This window comes from Oncorhynchus clarkii, chromosome 29, assembly GCF_045791955.1.
Source record: "Oncorhynchus clarkii lewisi isolate Uvic-CL-2024 chromosome 29, UVic_Ocla_1.0, whole genome shotgun sequence".
Taxonomy (NCBI): Eukaryota; Metazoa; Chordata; class Actinopteri; order Salmoniformes; family Salmonidae; genus Oncorhynchus; species Oncorhynchus clarkii.
The window spans coordinates 48,262,286-48,281,562 of NC_092175.1; positions in this window are offsets into that span (position 1 = coordinate 48,262,286).

The window sequence follows — 19,277 nt, forward strand, 5'->3', positions numbered from 1 at the left end:
ATAGAGACAGTAGATCTAGCTGGCCTGTCATAATATAAGAGAGACACAGAGACAGTAGATCTAGGTGGTCTGTTATATTATAATAGAGACAGTAGATCTAGCTGCTCTGTCATAATGTAATAGAGACAGCAGATCTAGCTGGTCTCTCATAATATAATAGAGACAGTAGATCTAGCTGGTCTGTCATAATATAATAGAGACAGCAGATCTAGCTGGTCTGTCATAATATAATAGAGACAGTAGTACTAGCTGGTCTGTCATAATATAATAGAGACAGCAGATCTAGCAGGTCTTTCTAAATTCAATAGAGACAGTAGATCTAGCTGGTCTGTCATAATACAATAGAGACCGTATATCTAGCTGCTCTGTCATAATACAATAGAGATAGCAGATCCAGCTGGTCTGTCATAATATAATTGAGACAGTAGATCTAGCTGCTCTGTCATAATATAATAGAGACAGTAGATCTAGCTGCTCTGTCATAATGTAATAGAGACAGCAGATCTAGCTGGTCTGTCATAATATAATAGAGGCAGTTGATCTAGCTGGTCGGTCATAATATAATAGAGACAGCAGATCTAGCTGGTCTGTCATAATATAATAGAGACCTAGAGAAAGTAGATCTAGCTGGTCTGTCATATTATAAAAGAGACAGTTAATCTAGCTGATCTGTCATAATATAATAGAGACAGCAGATCTAGCTGGTGTGTCATAATATAATAGAGACAGTAGATCTAGCTGGCCTGTCATAATATAAGAGAGACACAGAGACAGTAGATCTAGCTGCTCTGTCATAATGTAATAGAGACAGCAGATCTAGCTGGTCTGTCATAATATAATAGAGACAGCAGATCTAGCTGGTTTGTCATAATGTAATAGAGACAGCAGATCTAGCTGGTCTGTCATAATATAATAGTGACAGCAGATCTAGCTGGTCTGTCATAATATAATTGAGACAGTAGATCTAGCTGTCCGTCATAGTATAATAGAGCCAGTAGATCTAGCTGCTCTGTCATAATACAATAGAGACAGTATATCTAGCTGCTCTGTCATAATACAATGGATAGAGTAGATTTAGCTGGTCTGTCATAATATAATAGAGACAGTAAATCTAGATGGTCTGTCATAATTTAATAGAGACAGCAGATCTAGCTGCTCTGTCATAATATAATAGAGACAGTAGATCTAGCTGCTCTTTCATAATGTAATAGAGAAAGCAGATCTATCTGGTCTGTCATAATATAATAGAGGCAGTTGATCTAGCTGGTCTGTCATAATATAATAGGGATAGTAGATCTAGCTGGTCTGTCATAATTTAATAGAGACAGCAGATCTAGCTGGTCTGTCATAATATACTAGAGACAGCAGATCTAGCTGGTCTGTCATAATGTAATAGTGACAGCAGATCTAGCTGGTCTGTCATAATATAATAGAGACACAGAGACAGTATATCTAGCTGGTCTGTCATATTATAATACAGACAGTATATCTAGGTGGTCTGTCATAATATAATAGAGACCTCGAGACAGTAGATCTAGCTGGTCTTTCATAATACAATAGAGATAGCAGATCCAGCTGGTCTGTCATAATATAATTGAGACAGTAGATCTAGCTGCTCTGTCATAATATAATAGAGGCAGTAGATCTAGCTGCTCTGTCATAATGTAATAGAGACAGCAGATCTAGCTGGTCTGTCATAATATAATAGAGGCAGTTGATCTAGCTGGTCGGTCATAATATAATAGAGACAGCAGATCTAGCTGGTCTGTCATAATATAATAGAGACCTAGAGAAAGTAGATCTAGCTGGTCTGTCATATTATAAAAGAGACAGTTAATCTAGCTGATCTGTCATAATATAATAGAGACAGCAGATCTAGCTGGTGTGTCATAATATAGTAGAGACAGTAGATCTAGCTGGTCTGTCATAATATAATAGAGACAGCAGATCTAGCTGGTCTGTCAAAATATAATAGAGACAGTAGATCTAGCTGGTCTGTCATCATTTAATAGAGGCAGCAGATCTAGCTGGTCTATCATATTATAATAGAGACAGTAGATCTAGATGGTCTGTCATAATGTAATAGAGACAGTAAATCTAGCTGGTCTGTCATAATATAATAGAGACAGTAGATCTAGCTGGCCTGTCATAATATAAGAGAGACACAGAGACAGTAGATCTAGGTGGTCTGTTATATTATAATAGAGACAGTAGATCTAGCTGCTCTGTCATAATGTAATAGAGACAGCAGATCTAGCTGGTCTCTCATAATATAATAGAGACAGTAGATCTAGCTGGTCTGTCATAATATAATAGAGACAGCAGATCTAGCTGGTCTGTCATAATATAAAAGAGACAGTAGTACTAGCTGGTCTGTCATAATGTAATAGAGACAGCAGATCTAGCTGGTCTTTCTAAATTCAATAGAGACAGTAGATCTAGCTGGTCTGTCATAATACAATAGAGACAGTATATCTAGCTGCTCTGTCATAATACAATAGAGATAGCAGATCCAGCTGGTCTGTCATAATATAATTGAGACAGTAGATCTAGCTGCTCTGTCATAATATAAAAGAGACAGTAGATCTAGCTGCTCTGTCATAATGTAATAGAGACAGCAGATCTAGCTGGTCTGTCATAATATAATAGAGGCAGTTGATCTAGCTGGTCGGTCATAATATAATAGAGACAGCAGATCTAGCTGGTCTGTCATAATATAATAGAGACCTAGAGAAAGTAGATCTAGCTGGTCTGTCATATTATAAAGGAGACAGTTAATCTAGCTGATCTGTCATAATATAATAGAGACAGCAGATCTAGCTGGTGTGTCATAATATAATAGAGACAGCAGATCTAGCTGGTTTGTCATAATGTAATAGAGACAGCAGATCTAGCTGGTCTGTCATAATATAATAGTGACAGCAGATCTAGCTGGTCTGTCATAATATAATTGAGACAGTAGATCTAGCTGCTCTGTCATAATATAATAGAGACAGTAGATCTAGCTGCTCTGTCATAATGTAATAGAGACAGCAGATCTAGCTGGTCTGTCATAATATAATAGAGGAGGTTGATCTAGCTGGTCTGTCATAATATAATAGTGACAGCAGATCTAGCTGGTCTGTCATAATATAATAGAGACCTAGAGAAAGTAGATCTAGCTGGTCTGTCATATTATAATAGAGACCTAGAGAAAGTAGATCTAGCTGGTCTGTCATAATATAATAGAGGCAGTTGATCTAGCTGGTCTGTCATAATATAATAGAGACAGCAGATCTAGCTGGTCTGTCATAATATAATAGAGACAGTAGATCTAGCTGGTCTGTCATAATGTAATAGAGACAGCAGATCTAGCTGGTCTGTCATAATATAATAGAGACAGTAGATCTAGCTGGTCTTTCAAATTATAATAGAGACAGTATATCTAGCTGGTCTGTCATAATATAATAGAGACAGTAGATCTAGCTGGTCTGTCATAATATAATAGAGACAGTAGATCTAGCTGGTCTGTCATAATATAATAGTGACAGCAGATCTAGCTGGTCTGTCATAATATAATTGAGACAGTAGATCTAGCTGTCCGTCATAGTATAATAGAGCCAGTAGATCTAGCTGCTCTGTCATAATACAATAGAGACAGTATATCTAGCTGCTCTGTCATAATACAATGGATAGAGTAGATTTAGCTGGTCTGTCATAATATAATAGAGACAGTAAATCTAGATGGTCTGTCATAATTTAATAGAGACAGCAGATCTAGCTGCTCTGTCATAATATAATAGAGACAGTAGATCTAGCTGCTCTGTCATAATGTAATAGAGAAAGCAGATCTATCTGGTCTGTCATAATATAATAGAGGCAGTTGATCTAGCTGGTCTGTCATAATATAATAGGGATAGTAGATCTAGCTGGTCTGTCATAATTTAATAGAGACAGCAGATCTAGCTGGTCTGTCATAATATACTAGAGACAGCAGATCTAGCTGGTCTGTCATAATGTAATAGTGACAGCAGATCTAGCTGGTCTGTCATAATATAATAGAGACACAGAGACAGTATATCTAGCTGGTCTGTCATATTATAATACAGACAGTATATCTAGGTGGTCTGTCATAATATAATAGAGACCTCGAGACAGTAGATCTAGCTGGTCTTTCATAATACAATAGAGATAGCAGATCCAGCTGGTCTGTCATAATATAATTGAGACAGTAGATCTAGCTGCTCTGTCATAATATAATAGAGGCAGTAGATCTAGCTGCTCTGTCATAATGTAATAGAGACAGCAGATCTAGCTGGTCTGTCATAATATAATAGAGGCAGTTGATCTAGCTGGTCGGTCATAATATAATAGAGACAGCAGATCTAGCTGGTCTGTCATAATATAATAGAGACCTAGAGAAAGTAGATCTAGCTGGTCTGTCATATTATAAAAGAGACAGTTAATCTAGCTGATCTGTCATAATATAATAGAGACAGCAGATCTAGCTGGTGTGTCATAATATAGTAGAGACAGTAGATCTAGCTGGTCTGTCATAATATAATAGAGACAGCAGATCTAGCTGGTCTGTCAAAATATAATAGAGACAGTAGATCTAGCTGGTCTGTCATCATTTAATAGAGGCAGCAGATCTAGCTGGTCTATCATATTATAATAGAGACAGTAGATCTAGATGGTCTGTCATAATGTAATAGAGACAGTAAATCTAGCTGGTCTGTCATAATATAATAGAGACAGTAGATCTAGCTGGCCTGTCATAATATAAGAGAGACACAGAGACAGTAGATCTAGGTGGTCTGTTATATTATAATAGAGACAGTAGATCTAGCTGCTCTGTCATAATGTAATAGAGACAGCAGATCTAGCTGGTCTCTCATAATATAATAGAGACAGTAGATCTAGCTGGTCTGTCATAATATAATAGAGACAGCAGATCTAGCTGGTCTGTCATAATATAAAAGAGACAGTAGTACTAGCTGGTCTGTCATAATGTAATAGAGACAGCAGATCTAGCTGGTCTTTCTAAATTCAATAGAGACAGTAGATCTAGCTGGTCTGTCATAATACAATAGAGACAGTATATCTAGCTGCTCTGTCATAATACAATAGAGATAGCAGATCCAGCTGGTCTGTCATAATATAATTGAGACAGTAGATCTAGCTGCTCTGTCATAATATAAAAGAGACAGTAGATCTAGCTGCTCTGTCATAATGTAATAGAGACAGCAGATCTAGCTGGTCTGTCATAATATAATAGAGGCAGTTGATCTAGCTGGTCGGTCATAATATAATAGAGACAGCAGATCTAGCTGGTCTGTCATAATATAATAGAGACCTAGAGAAAGTAGATCTAGCTGGTCTGTCATATTATAAAGGAGACAGTTAATCTAGCTGATCTGTCATAATATAATAGAGACAGCAGATCTAGCTGGTGTGTCATAATATAATAGAGACAGCAGATCTAGCTGGTTTGTCATAATGTAATAGAGACAGCAGATCTAGCTGGTCTGTCATAATATAATAGTGACAGCAGATCTAGCTGGTCTGTCATAATATAATTGAGACAGTAGATCTAGCTGCTCTGTCATAATATAATAGAGACAGTAGATCTAGCTGCTCTGTCATAATGTAATAGAGACAGCAGATCTAGCTGGTCTGTCATAATATAATAGAGGAGGTTGATCTAGCTGGTCTGTCATAATATAATAGTGACAGCAGATCTAGCTGGTCTGTCATAATATAATAGAGACCTAGAGAAAGTAGATCTAAATGGTCTGTCATATTATAATAGAGACCTAGAGAAAGTAGATCTAGCTGGTCTGTCATAATATAATAGAGGCAGTTGATCTAGCTGGTCTGTCATAATATAATAGAGACAGCAGATCTAGCTGGTCTGTCATAATATAATAGAGACAGTAGATCTAGCTGGTCTGTCATAATGTAATAGAGACAGCAGATCTAGCTGGTCTGTCATAATATAATAGAGACAGTAGATCTAGCTGGTCTTTCAAATTATAATAGAGACAGTATATCTAGCTGGTCTGTCATAATATAATAGAGACAGTAGATCTAGCTGGTCTGTCATAATATAATAGAGACAGTAGATCTAGCTGGTCTGTCATAATATAATAGAGACAGTAGATCTAGCTGGTCTGTCATAATTTAATAGAGGCAGTTGATCAAGCTGGTCTGTCATAATATAATAGAGACAGTAGATTTAGCTGGTCTGTCATAATATAATAGAGACAGTAGATCTAGCTGGTCTGTCATAATAAAATAGAGACAGCAGATCTAGCTGCTCTGTCATAATATAATTGAGACATTAGATCTAGCTAATCTGTCATAATATAATAGAGACAGTAGATCTAGCTGCTCTGTCATAATGTAATAGAGACAGCAGATCTAGCTTGTCTGTCATAATATAATAGAGCCAGTAGATCTAGCTGGTCTGTCATAATATAATAGTGACAGCAGATCTAGCTGGTCTGTCATAATATAATAGAGACACAGAGACAGTATATCTAGCTGGTCTGTCATATTATAATACAGACAGTATATCTAGCTGGTCTGTCATAATATAATAGAGACCTCGAGACAGTAGATCTAGCTGGTCTTTCATAATACAATAGAGATAGCAGATCCAGCTGGTCTGTCATAATATAATTGAGACAGTAGATCTAGCTGCTCTGTCATAATATAATAGAGACAGTAGATCTAGCTGCTCTGTCATAATGTAATAGAGACAGCAGATCTAGCTGGTCTGTCATAATATAATAGAGGCAGTTGATCTAGCTGGTCGGTCATAATATAATAGAGACAGCAGATCTAGCTGGTCTGTCATGATATAATAGTGACAGCAGATCTAGCTGGTGTGTCATAATATAATAGAGACAGTAGATCTAGCTGGCCTGTCATAATATAAGAGAGACACAGAGACAGTAGATCTAGCTGCTCTGTCATAATGTAATAGAGACAGCAGATCTAGCTGGTCTCTCATAATATAATAGAGACAGCAGATCTAGCTGGTTTGTCATAATGTAATAGAGAAAGCAGATCTAGCTGGTCTGTCATGATATAATAGTGACAGCAGATCTAGCTGGTCTGTCATAATATAATTGAGACAGTAGATCTAGCTGCTCTGTCATAATATAATAGAGACAGTAGATCTAGCTGGTCTATCATAATATAATAGAGACAGCAGATCTAGCTGGTCTGTCATACTATAATAGAGGAGGTTGATCTAGCTGGTCTGTCATAATATAATAGAGACAGCAGATCTAGCTGGTCTGTCATAATATAATAGAGACCTAGAGAAAGTAGATCTAGCTGGTCTGTCATATTATAATAGAGACCTAGAGAAAGTAGATCTAGCTGGTCTGTCATATTATAAAAGAGACAGTTAATCTAGCTGATCTGTCATATTATAATAGAGACAGCAGATCTAGCTGTTGTGTCATAATATAATAGAGACAGTAGATCTAACTGGTCTTTCAAATTACAATAGAGACAGTAGATCTAGCTGCTCTGTCATAATGTAATAGAGACAGCAGATCTAGCTGGTCTGTCATAATATAATAGAGGCAGTTGATCTAGCTGGTCTGTCATAATATAATAGAGACAGCAGATCTAGCTGGTCTGTCATAATATAATAGAGACAGTAGATCTATCTGGTCTGTCATAATACAATAGAGACAGCAGATCTAGCTGGTCTGTCATAATGTAATAGAGACAGTATATCTAGCTGGTCTGTCATTATATAATAGAGACAGTAGATCTAGCTGGTCTGTCATAATATAATAGAGACAGTAGATATAGCTGGTCTGTCATAATATAATAGACACCTCGAGACAGTAGATCTAGCTGGTCTGTCATAATATAATAGAGACAGTAGATCTAGCTGGTCTGTCATAATTTAAAGAGAAAGCAGATCTAGCTGCTCTGTCATAATATAATTAAGACATTAGATCTAACTAATCTGTCATAATATAATAGAGACAGTAGATCTAGCTGCTCTGTCATAATGTAATAGAGACAGCAGATCTAGCTGGTCTGTCATAATATAATAGAGGCAGTAGAGCTAGATGGTCTGTCATAATATAATAGAGATAGTAGAACTAGCTGGTCTTTCATATTATAATAGAGACAGTTGATCTAGCTGGTCTGTCATAATATAATAGAGACAGTAGATCTAGCTGGTCTGTCATAATATAATAGAGACAGTAGATCTAGCTGGCATGTCATAATATAAGAGAGACACAGAGACAGTAGATCTAGCTGGTCTGTCATAATATAATAGAGACCTCGAGACAGTAGATCTAGCTGGTCTGTCATAATACAATAGAGATAGCAGATCTAGCTGGTCTGTCATAATATAATTGAGACAGTAGATCTAGCTGCTGTTTCATAATATAATAGAGACAGTAGATCTAGCTGCTCTGTCATAATGTAATAGAGACAGCAGATCTAGCTGGTCTGTCATAATATAATAGAGACAGTAGATCTAGCTGGTATTTCAAATTATAATAGAAACAGTATATCTAGCTGGTCTGTCATAATATAATAGAGACAGTATATCTAGCTGGTCTGTCATAATATAATAGAGACAGTAGATCTAGCTGGTCTGTCATAATATAATAGAGACAGTAGATCTAGCTGGTCTGTCATAATATAATAGAGACCTCGAGACAGTAGATCTAGCTGGTCTGTCATAATATAAGAGAGACAGTAGATCTAGCTGGTCTGTCATAATTTAACAGAGGCAGTTGATCAAGCTGGTCTGTCATAATATAATAGAGACAGTAGATTTAGCTGGTCTGTCATAATATAATAGAGACAGTAGATCTAGCTGGTCTGTCATAATGTAATAGAGACAGCAGATCTAGCTTGTCTGTCATAATATAATAGAGCCAGTAGATCTAGCTGGTCTGTCATAATATAATAGTGACAGCAGATCTAGCTGGTCTGTCATAATATAATAGAGACACAGAGACAGTATATCTAGCTGGTCTGTCATATTATAATACAGACAGTATATCTAGCTGGTCTGTCATAATATAATAGAGACCTCGAGACAGTAGATCTAGCTGGTCTTTCATAATACAATAGAGATAGCAGATCCAGCTGGTCTGTCATAATATAATTGAGACAGTAGATCTAGCTGCTCTGTCATAATATAATAGAGACAGTAGATCTAGCTGCTCTGTCATAATGTAATAGAGATAGCAGATCTAGCTGGTCTGTCATAATATAATAGAGGCAGTTGATCTAGCTGGTCGGTCATAATATAATAGAGACAGCAGATCCAGCTGGTCTGTCATAATATAATAGAGACCTAGAGAAAGTAGATCTAGCTGGTCTGTCATATTATAAAAGAGACAGTTAATCTAGCTGATCTGTCATAATATAATAGAGACAGCAGATCTAGCTGGTGTGTCATAATATAATAGAGACAGTAGATCTAGCTGGCCTGTCATAATATAAGAGAGACACAGAGACAGTAGATCTAGCTGCTCTGTCATAATGTAATAGAGACAGCAGATCTAGCTGGTCTCTCATAATATAATAGAGACAGTAGATCTAGCTGGTCTGTCATAATATAATAGAGACAGCAGATCTAGCTGGTTTGTCATAATGTAATAGAGAAAGCAGATCTAGCTGGTCTGTCATGATATAATAGTGACAGCAGATCTAGCTGGTCTGTCATAATATAATTGAGACAGTAGATCTAGCTGCTCTGTCATAATATAATAGAGACAGTAGATCTAGCTGGTCTATCATAATATAATAGAGACAGCAGATCTAGCTGGTCTGTCATAATATAATAGGGGAGGTTGATCTAGCTGGTCTGTCATAATATAATAGAGACAGCAGATCTAGCTGGTCTGTCATAATATAATAGAGACCTAGAGAAAGTAGATCTAGCTGGTCTGTTATATTATAATAGAGACCTAGAGAAAGTAGATCTAGCTGGTCTGTCATATTATAAAAGAGACAGTTAATCTAGCTGATCTGTCATATTATAATAGAGACAGCAGATCTAGCTGTTGTGTCATAATATAATAGAGACAGTAGATCTAACTGGTCTTTCAAATTACAATAGAGACAGTAGATCTAGCTGCTCTGTCATAATGTAATAGAGACAGCAGATCTAGCTGGTCTGTCATAATATAATAGAGGCAGTTGATCTAGCTGGTCTGTCATAATATAATAGAGACAGCAGATCTAGCTGGTCTGTCATAATATAATAGAGACAGTAGATCTAGCTGGTCTGTCATAATACAATAGAGACAGCAGATCTAGCTGGTCTGTCATAATGTAATAGAGACAGTATATCTAGCTGGTCTGTCATAATATAATAGAGACAGTAGATCTAGCCGGTCTGTCATAATATAATAGAGACAGTAGATCTAGCTGGTATATCATAATATAATAAAGACCTCGAGACAGTAGATCTAGCTGGTCTGTCATAATATAATAGAGACAGTAGATCTAGCTGCTCTGTCATAATATAATTAAGACATTAGATCTAACTAATCTGTCATAATATAATAGAGACAGTAGATCTAGCTGCTCTGTCATAATGTAATAGAGACAGCAGATCTAGCTGGTCTGTCATAATATAATAGAGGCAGTAGAGCTAGATGGTCTGTCATAATATAATAGAGATAGAAGAACTAGCTGGTCTGTCATATTATAATAGAGACAGTTGATCTAGCTGGTCTGTCATAATATAATAGAGACAGTAGATCTAGCTGGTCTGTCATAATATAATAGAGACAGTAGATCTAGCTGGCATGTCATAATATAAGAGAGACACAGAGACAGTAGATCTAGCTGGTCTGTCATAATATAATAGAGACCTCGAGACAGTAGATCTAGCTGGTCTGTCATAATACAATAGAGATAGCAGATCTAGCTGGTCTGTCATAATATAATTGAGACAGTAGATCTAGCTGCTGTTTCATAATATAATAGAGACAGTAGATCTAGCTGCTCTGTCATAATGTAATAGAGACAGCAGATCTAGCTGGTCTGTCATAATATAATAGAGACAGTAGATCTAGCTGGTATTTCAAATTATAATAGAAACAGTATATCTAGCTGGTCTGTCATAATATAATAGAGACAGTAGATCTAGCTGGTCTGTCATAATTTAACAGAGGCAGTTGATCAAGCTGGTCTGTCATAATATAATAGAGACAGTAGATTTAGCTGGTCTGTCATAATATAATAGAGACAGTAGATCTAGCTGGTCTGTCATAATGTAATAGAGACAGCAGATCTAGCTTGTCTGTCATAATATAATAGAGCCAGTAGATCTAGCTGGTCTGTCATAATATAATAGTGACAGCAGATCTAGCTGGTCTGTCATAATATAATAGAGACACAGAGACAGTATATCTAGCTGGTCTGTCATATTATAATACAGACAGTATATCTAGCTGGTCTGTCATAATATAATAGAGACCTCGAGACAGTAGATCTAGCTGGTCTTTCATAATACAATAGAGATAGCAGATCCAGCTGGTCTGTCATAATATAATTGAGACAGTAGATCTAGCTGCTCTGTCATAATATAATAGAGACAGTAGATCTAGCTGCTCTGTCATAATGTAATAGAGATAGCAGATCTAGCTGGTCTGTCATAATATAATAGAGGCAGTTGATCTAGCTGGTCGGTCATAATATAATAGAGACAGCAGATCCAGCTGGTCTGTCATAATATAATAGAGACCTAGAGAAAGTAGATCTAGCTGGTCTGTCATATTATAAAAGAGACAGTTAATCTAGCTGATCTGTCATAATATAATAGAGACAGCAGATCTAGCTGGTGTGTCATAATATAATAGAGACAGTAGATCTAGCTGGCCTGTCATAATATAAGAGAGACACAGAGACAGTAGATCTAGCTGCTCTGTCATAATGTAATAGAGACAGCAGATCTAGCTGGTCTCTCATAATATAATAGAGACAGTAGATCTAGCTGGTCTGTCATAATATAATAGAGACAGCAGATCTAGCTGGTTTGTCATAATGTAATAGAGAAAGCAGATCTAGCTGGTCTGTCATGATATAATAGTGACAGCAGATCTAGCTGGTCTGTCATAATATAATTGAGACAGTAGATCTAGCTGCTCTGTCATAATATAATAGAGACAGTAGATCTAGCTGGTCTATCATAATATAATAGAGACAGCAGATCTAGCTGGTCTGTCATAATATAATAGGGGAGGTTGATCTAGCTGGTCTGTCATAATATAATAGAGACAGCAGATCTAGCTGGTCTGTCATAATATAATAGAGACCTAGAGAAAGTAGATCTAGCTGGTCTGTTATATTATAATAGAGACCTAGAGAAAGTAGATCTAGCTGGTCTGTCATATTATAAAAGAGACAGTTAATCTAGCTGATCTGTCATATTATAATAGAGACAGCAGATCTAGCTGTTGTGTCATAATATAATAGAGACAGTAGATCTAACTGGTCTTTCAAATTACAATAGAGACAGTAGATCTAGCTGCTCTGTCATAATGTAATAGAGACAGCAGATCTAGCTGGTCTGTCATAATATAATAGAGGCAGTTGATCTAGCTGGTCTGTCATAATATAATAGAGACAGCAGATCTAGCTGGTCTGTCATAATATAATAGAGACAGTAGATCTAGCTGGTCTGTCATAATACAATAGAGACAGCAGATCTAGCTGGTCTGTCATAATGTAATAGAGACAGTATATCTAGCTGGTCTGTCATAATATAATAGAGACAGTAGATCTAGCCGGTCTGTCATAATATAATAGAGACAGTAGATCTAGCTGGTCTGTCATAATATAATAAAGACCTCGAGACAGTAGATCTAGCTGGTCTGTCATAATATAATAGAGACAGTAGATCTAGCTGCTCTGTCATAATATAATTAAGACATTAGATCTAACTAATCTGTCATAATATAATAGAGACAGTAGATCTAGCTGCTCTGTCATAATGTAATAGAGACAGCAGATCTAGCTGGTCTGTCATAATATAATAGAGGCAGTAGAGCTAGATGGTCTGTCATAATATAATAGAGATAGTAGAACTAGCTGGTCTGTCATATTATAATAGAGACAGTTGATCTAGCTGGTCTGTCATAATATAATAGAGACAGTAGATCTAGCTGGTCTGTCATAATATAATAGAGACAGTAGATCTAGCTGGCATGTCATAATATAAGAGAGACACAGAGACAGTAGATCTAGCTGGTCTGTCATAATATAATAGAGACCTCGAGACAGTAGATCTAGCTGGTCTGTCATAATACAATAGAGATAGCAGATCTAGCTGGTCTGTCATAATATAATTGAGACAGTAGATCTAGCTGCTCTTTCATAATATAATAGAGACAGTAGATCTAGCTGCTCTGTCATAATATAATAGAGACAGTAGATCTAGCTGGTCTGTCATAATATAATAGAGACCTCGAGACAGTAGATCTAGCTGGTCTGTCATAATATAAGAGAGACAGTAGATCTAGCTGGTCTGTCACAATTTAACAGAGGCAGTTGATCAAGCTGGTCTGTCATAATATAATAGAGACAGTAGATTTAGCTGGTCTGTCATAATATAATAGAGACAGTAGATCTAGCTGGTCTGCCATAATGTAATAGAGACAGCAGATCTAGCTTGTCTGTCATAATATAATAGAGCCAGTAGATCTAGCTGGTCTGTCATAATATAATAGTGACAGCAGATCTAGCTGGTCTGTCATAATATAATAGAGACACAGAGACAGTATATCTAGCTGGTCTGTCATATTATAATACAGACAGTATATCTAGCTGGTCTGTCATAATATAATAGAGACCTCGAGACAGTAGATCTAGCTGGTCTTTCATAATACAATAGAGATAGCAGATCCAGCTGGTCTGTCATAATATAATTGAGACAGTAGATCTAGCTGCTCTGTCATAATATAATAGAGACAGTAGATCTAGCTGCTCTGTCATAATGTAATAGAGACAGCAGATCTAGCTGGTCTGTCATAATATAATAGAGGCAGTTGATCTAGCTGGTCGGTCATAATATAATAGAGACAGCAGATCCAGCTGGTCTGTCATAATATAATAGAGACCTAGAGAAAGTAGATCTAGCTGGTCTGTCATATTATAAAAGAGACAGTTAATCTAGCTGATCTGTCATAATATAATAGAGACAGCAGATCTAGCTGGTGTGTCATAATATAATAGAGACAGTAGATCTAGCTGGCCTGTCATAATATAAGAGAGACACAGAGACAGTAGATCTAGCTGCTCTGTCATAATGTAATAGAGACAGCAGATCTAGCTGGTCTGTCATAATATAATAGAGACAGTAGATCTAGCTGGTCTGTCATAATATAATAGAGACAGCAGATCTAGCTGGTTTGTCATAATGTAATAGAGAAAGCAGATCTAGCTGTTCTGTCATGATATAATAGTGACAGCAGATCTAGCTGGTCTGTCATAATATAATTGAGACAGTAGATCTAGCTGCTCTGTCATAATATAATAGAGACAGTAGATCTAGCTGGTCTATCATAATATAATAGAGACAGCAGATCTAGCTGGTCTGTCATAATAGAATAGGGGAGGTTGATCTAGCTGGTCTGTCATAATATAATAGAGACAGCAGATCTAGCTGGTCTGTCATAATATAATAGAGACCTAGAGAAAGTAGATCTAGCTGGTCTGTTGTATTATAATAGAGACCTAGAGAAAGTAGATCTAGCTGGTCTGTCATATTATAATAGAGACAGCAGATCTAGCTGTTGTGTCATAATATAATAGAGACAGTAGATCTAACTGGTCTTTCAAATTACAATAGAGACAGTAGATCTAGCTGCTCTGTCATAATGTAATAGAGACAGCAGATCTAGCTGGTCTGTCATAATATAATAGAGGCAGTTGATCTAGCTGGTCTGTCATAATATAATCGAGACAGCAGATCTAGCTGGTCTGTCATAATATAATAGAGACAGTAGATCTAGCTGGTCTGTCATAATACAATAGAGACAGCAGATCTAGCTGGTCTGTCATAATGTAATAGAGACAGTATATCTAGCTGGTCTGTCATAATATAATAGAGACAGTAGATCTAGCCGGTCTGTCATAATATAATAGAGACAGTAGATCTAGCTGGTCTGTCATAATATAATAGAGACCTCGAGACAGTAGATCTAGCTGGTCTGTCATAATATAATAGAGACAGTAGATCTAGCTGCTCTGTCATAATATAATTAAGACATTAGATCTAACTAATCTGTCATAATATAATAGAGACAGTAGATCTAGCTGCTCTGTCATAATGTAATAGAGACAGCAGATCTAGCTGGTCTGTCATAATATAATAGAGGCAGTAGAGCTAGATGGTCTGTCATAATATAATAGAGATAGTAGAACTAGCTGGTCTGTCATATTATAATAGAGACAGTTGATCTAGCTGGTCTGTCATAATATAATAGAGACAGTAGATCTAGCTGGTCTGTCATAATATAATAGAGACAGTAGATCTAGCTGGCATGTCATAATATAAGAGAGACACAGAGACAGTAGATCTAGCTGGTCTGTCATAATATAATAGAGACCTCGAGACAGTAGATCTAGCTGGTCTGTCATAATACAATAGAGATAGCAGATCTAGCTGGTCTGTCATAATATAATTGAGACAGTAGATCTAGCTGCTCTTTCATAATATAATAGAGACAGTAGATCTAGCTGCTCTGTCATAATGTAAAAGAGACAGCAGATCTAGCTGGTCTGTCATAATATAATAGAGACAGTAGATCTAGCTGGTATTTCAAATTATAATAGAGACAGTATATCTAGCTGGTCTGTCATAATATAATAGAGACAGTAGATCTAGCTGGCTTGTCATAATATAATAGAGACACAGAGACAGTAAATCTAGATGGTCTGTCATAATATAATAGAGACCTCGAGACAGTAAATTTAGCTGGTCTGTCATAATATAATAGAGGCAGTTGATCTAGCTGGTCTGTCATAATATAATAGAGACAGCAGATGTAGCTGGTCTGTCATAATATAATAGAGACCTAGAGAAAGTACATCTAGCTGGTCTGTCATATTATAAAAGAGACAGTAGATCTAGCTGGCATGTCATAATATAAGAGCGACACAGAGACAGTAGATCTAGCTGCTCTGTCATAATGTAATAGAGAGAGCAGATCTAGCTGGTCTGTCATAATATAATAGAGACAGTAGAACTAACTTGTCTGTCATAATGTAATAGAGACAGCAGATCTAGCTGGTCTGTCATAATACAATAGAGACAGTACATCTAGCTGCTCTTTCATAATACAATGGATACAGTAGATTTAGCTGGTCTGTAATAATATAATAGAGACAGTAGATCTAGCTGGTCTGTCATAATATAATAGAGAAATTAAATCTAGCTGGTCTGTCATAATTTAATAGAGACAGCAGATCTAGCTGGTCTGTCATAATATAATAGAGACAGTATATCTAGCTGGTCTGTCATAATATAATAGAGGCAGTTGATCTAGCTGGTCTGTCATAATATAATAGAGACAGCAGATCTAGCTGGTCTGTCATAATATAATAGAGACCTCGAGACAGTAGATCTAGCTGGTCTGTCATAATACAATAGAGATAGCAGATCTAGCTGGTCTGTCATAATATAATTGAGACAGTAGATCGAGCTGCTCTTTCATAATATAATAGAGACAGTAGATCTAGCTGCTCTGTCATAATGTAATAGAGACAGCATATCTAGCTGGTCTGTCATAATATAATAGAGACATTAGATATAGCTGGTATTTCAAATTGTAATAGAGACAGTATATCTAGCTGGTCTGTCATAATATAATAGAGACAGTAGATCTAGCTGGCCTGTCAAAATATAACAGAGACACAGAGACAGTAAATCTAGCTGGTCTGTCATATTATAATACAGACAGTATATCTAGCTGGTCTGTCATAATATAATAGAGACCTCGAGACAGTAGATCTAGCTGGTCTGTCATAATATAATAGAGACAGCAGATCTAGCTGGTCTGTCATAATATAATAGAGACCTAGAGAAAGTAGATCTAGCTGGTCTGTCATATTATAAAAGAGACAGTAGATCTAGCTGGCATGTCATAATATAAGAGCGACACAGATACAGTAGATTTAGCTGGTCTGTAATAATATAATAGAGACAGTAGATCTAGCTGGTCTGTCATAATGTAATAGAGACAGTATATCTAGCTGGTCTGTCATAATTTAATAGAGACAGCAGATCTAGCTGGTCTGTCATAATATAATAGAGGCAGTTGATCTAGCTGGTCTGACATAATATAATAGAAACAGCAGATCTAGCTGGTCTGTCATAATATAATAGAGACCTCGAGACAGTAGATCTAGCTGGTCTGTCATAACACAATAGAGATAGCAGATCTAGCTGGTCTGTCATATTATAATTGAGACAGTAGATCTAGCTGCTCTGTCATAATATAATAGAGACAGTAGATCTAGCTGCTCTGTCATAATGTAATAGAGACAGTAAATCTAGCTGGTCTGTCATAATATAATAGAGACAGTAGATCTAGCTGGCCTGTCATAATATAATAGAGACACAGAGACAGTAAATCTAGCTGGTCTGTCATAATATAATAGAGACAGTATATCTAGCTGGTCTGTCATAATATAATAGAGGCAGTAGATCTAGCTGGTCTGACATAATATAATAGAAACAGCAGATCTAGCTGGTCTGTCATAATATAATAGAGACCTCGAGACAGTAGATCTAGCTGGTCTGTCATAACACAATAGAGATAGCAGATCTAGCTGGTCTGTCATATTATAATTGAGACAGTAGATCTAGCTGCTCTGTCATAATATAATAGAGACAGTAGATCTAGCTGCTCTGTCATAATGTAATAGAGACAGTAAATCTAGCTGGTCTGTCATAATTTAATGGAGACAGCAGATCTAGCTGGTCTGTCATAATTTAATGGAGACAGCAGATCTAGCTGGTCTGATATAATATAATAGAGACAGCAGATCTAGCTGGTCTGTCATAATATAATAGTGACAGCAGATCTAGCTGGTCTGACATAATATAATAGAGACAGTAGATCTAGCTGTTCTGTCATGATACAAAAGAGACAGTAGATCTAGCTGGTCTGTCAAAATATAATAAAGACAATAAATCTAGCTGGTCTGTCATAATATAATAGAGACAGTATATCTAGCTGGTCTGTCATAATATAATAGAGACAGTAGATCTAGCTGGCCTGTCATAATATAATAGAGACACAGAGACAGTAAATCTAGCTGGTCTGTCATAATATAATAGAGACAGTATATCTAGCTGGTCTGTCATAATATAATAGAGGCAGTAGATCTAGCTGGTCTGTCATAATATAATAGATACAGTATATCTAGCTGGTCTGTCATAATATAATAGAGACACAGAGACAGTATATCTAGCTGGTCTGTCACATTATAATACAGACAGTGTATCTAGCTGGTCCGTCATAATAGAATAGAGACCTCGAGACAGTAGATCTAGCTGGTCTGTGATAATATAATAGAGGCAGTTGATCTAGCTGGTCTGTCATAATATAATAGAGACAGCAGATCTAGCTGGTCTGTCATAACACAATAGAGATAGCAGATCTAGCTGGTCTGTCATATTATAATTGAGACAGTAGATCTAGCTGCTCTGTCATAATATAATAGAGACAGTAGATCTAGCTGCTCTGTCATAATGTAATAGAGACAGTAAATCTAGCTGGTCTGTCATAATATAATAGAGACAGTAGATCTAGCTGGCCTGTCATAATATAATAGAGACACAGAGACAGTAAATCTAGCTGGTCTGTCATAATATAATAGAGACAGTATATCTAGCCGGTCTGTCATAATATAATAGAGGCAGTAGATCTAGCTGGTCTGACATAATATAATAGAAACAGCAGATCTAGCTGGTCTGTCATAATATAATAGAGACCTCGAGACAGTAGATCTAGCTGGTCTGTCATAACACAATAGAGATAGCAGATCTAGCTGGTCTGTCATATTATAATTGAGACAGTAGATCTAGCTGCTCTGTCATAATATAATAGAGACAGTAGATCTAGCTGCTCTGTCATAATGTAATAGAGACAGTAAATCTAGCTGGTCTGTCATAATTTAATGGAGACAGCAGATCTAGCTGGTCTGATATAATATAATAGAGACAGCAGATCTAGCTGTTCTGTCATGATACAATAGAGACAGTAGATCTAGCTGGTCTG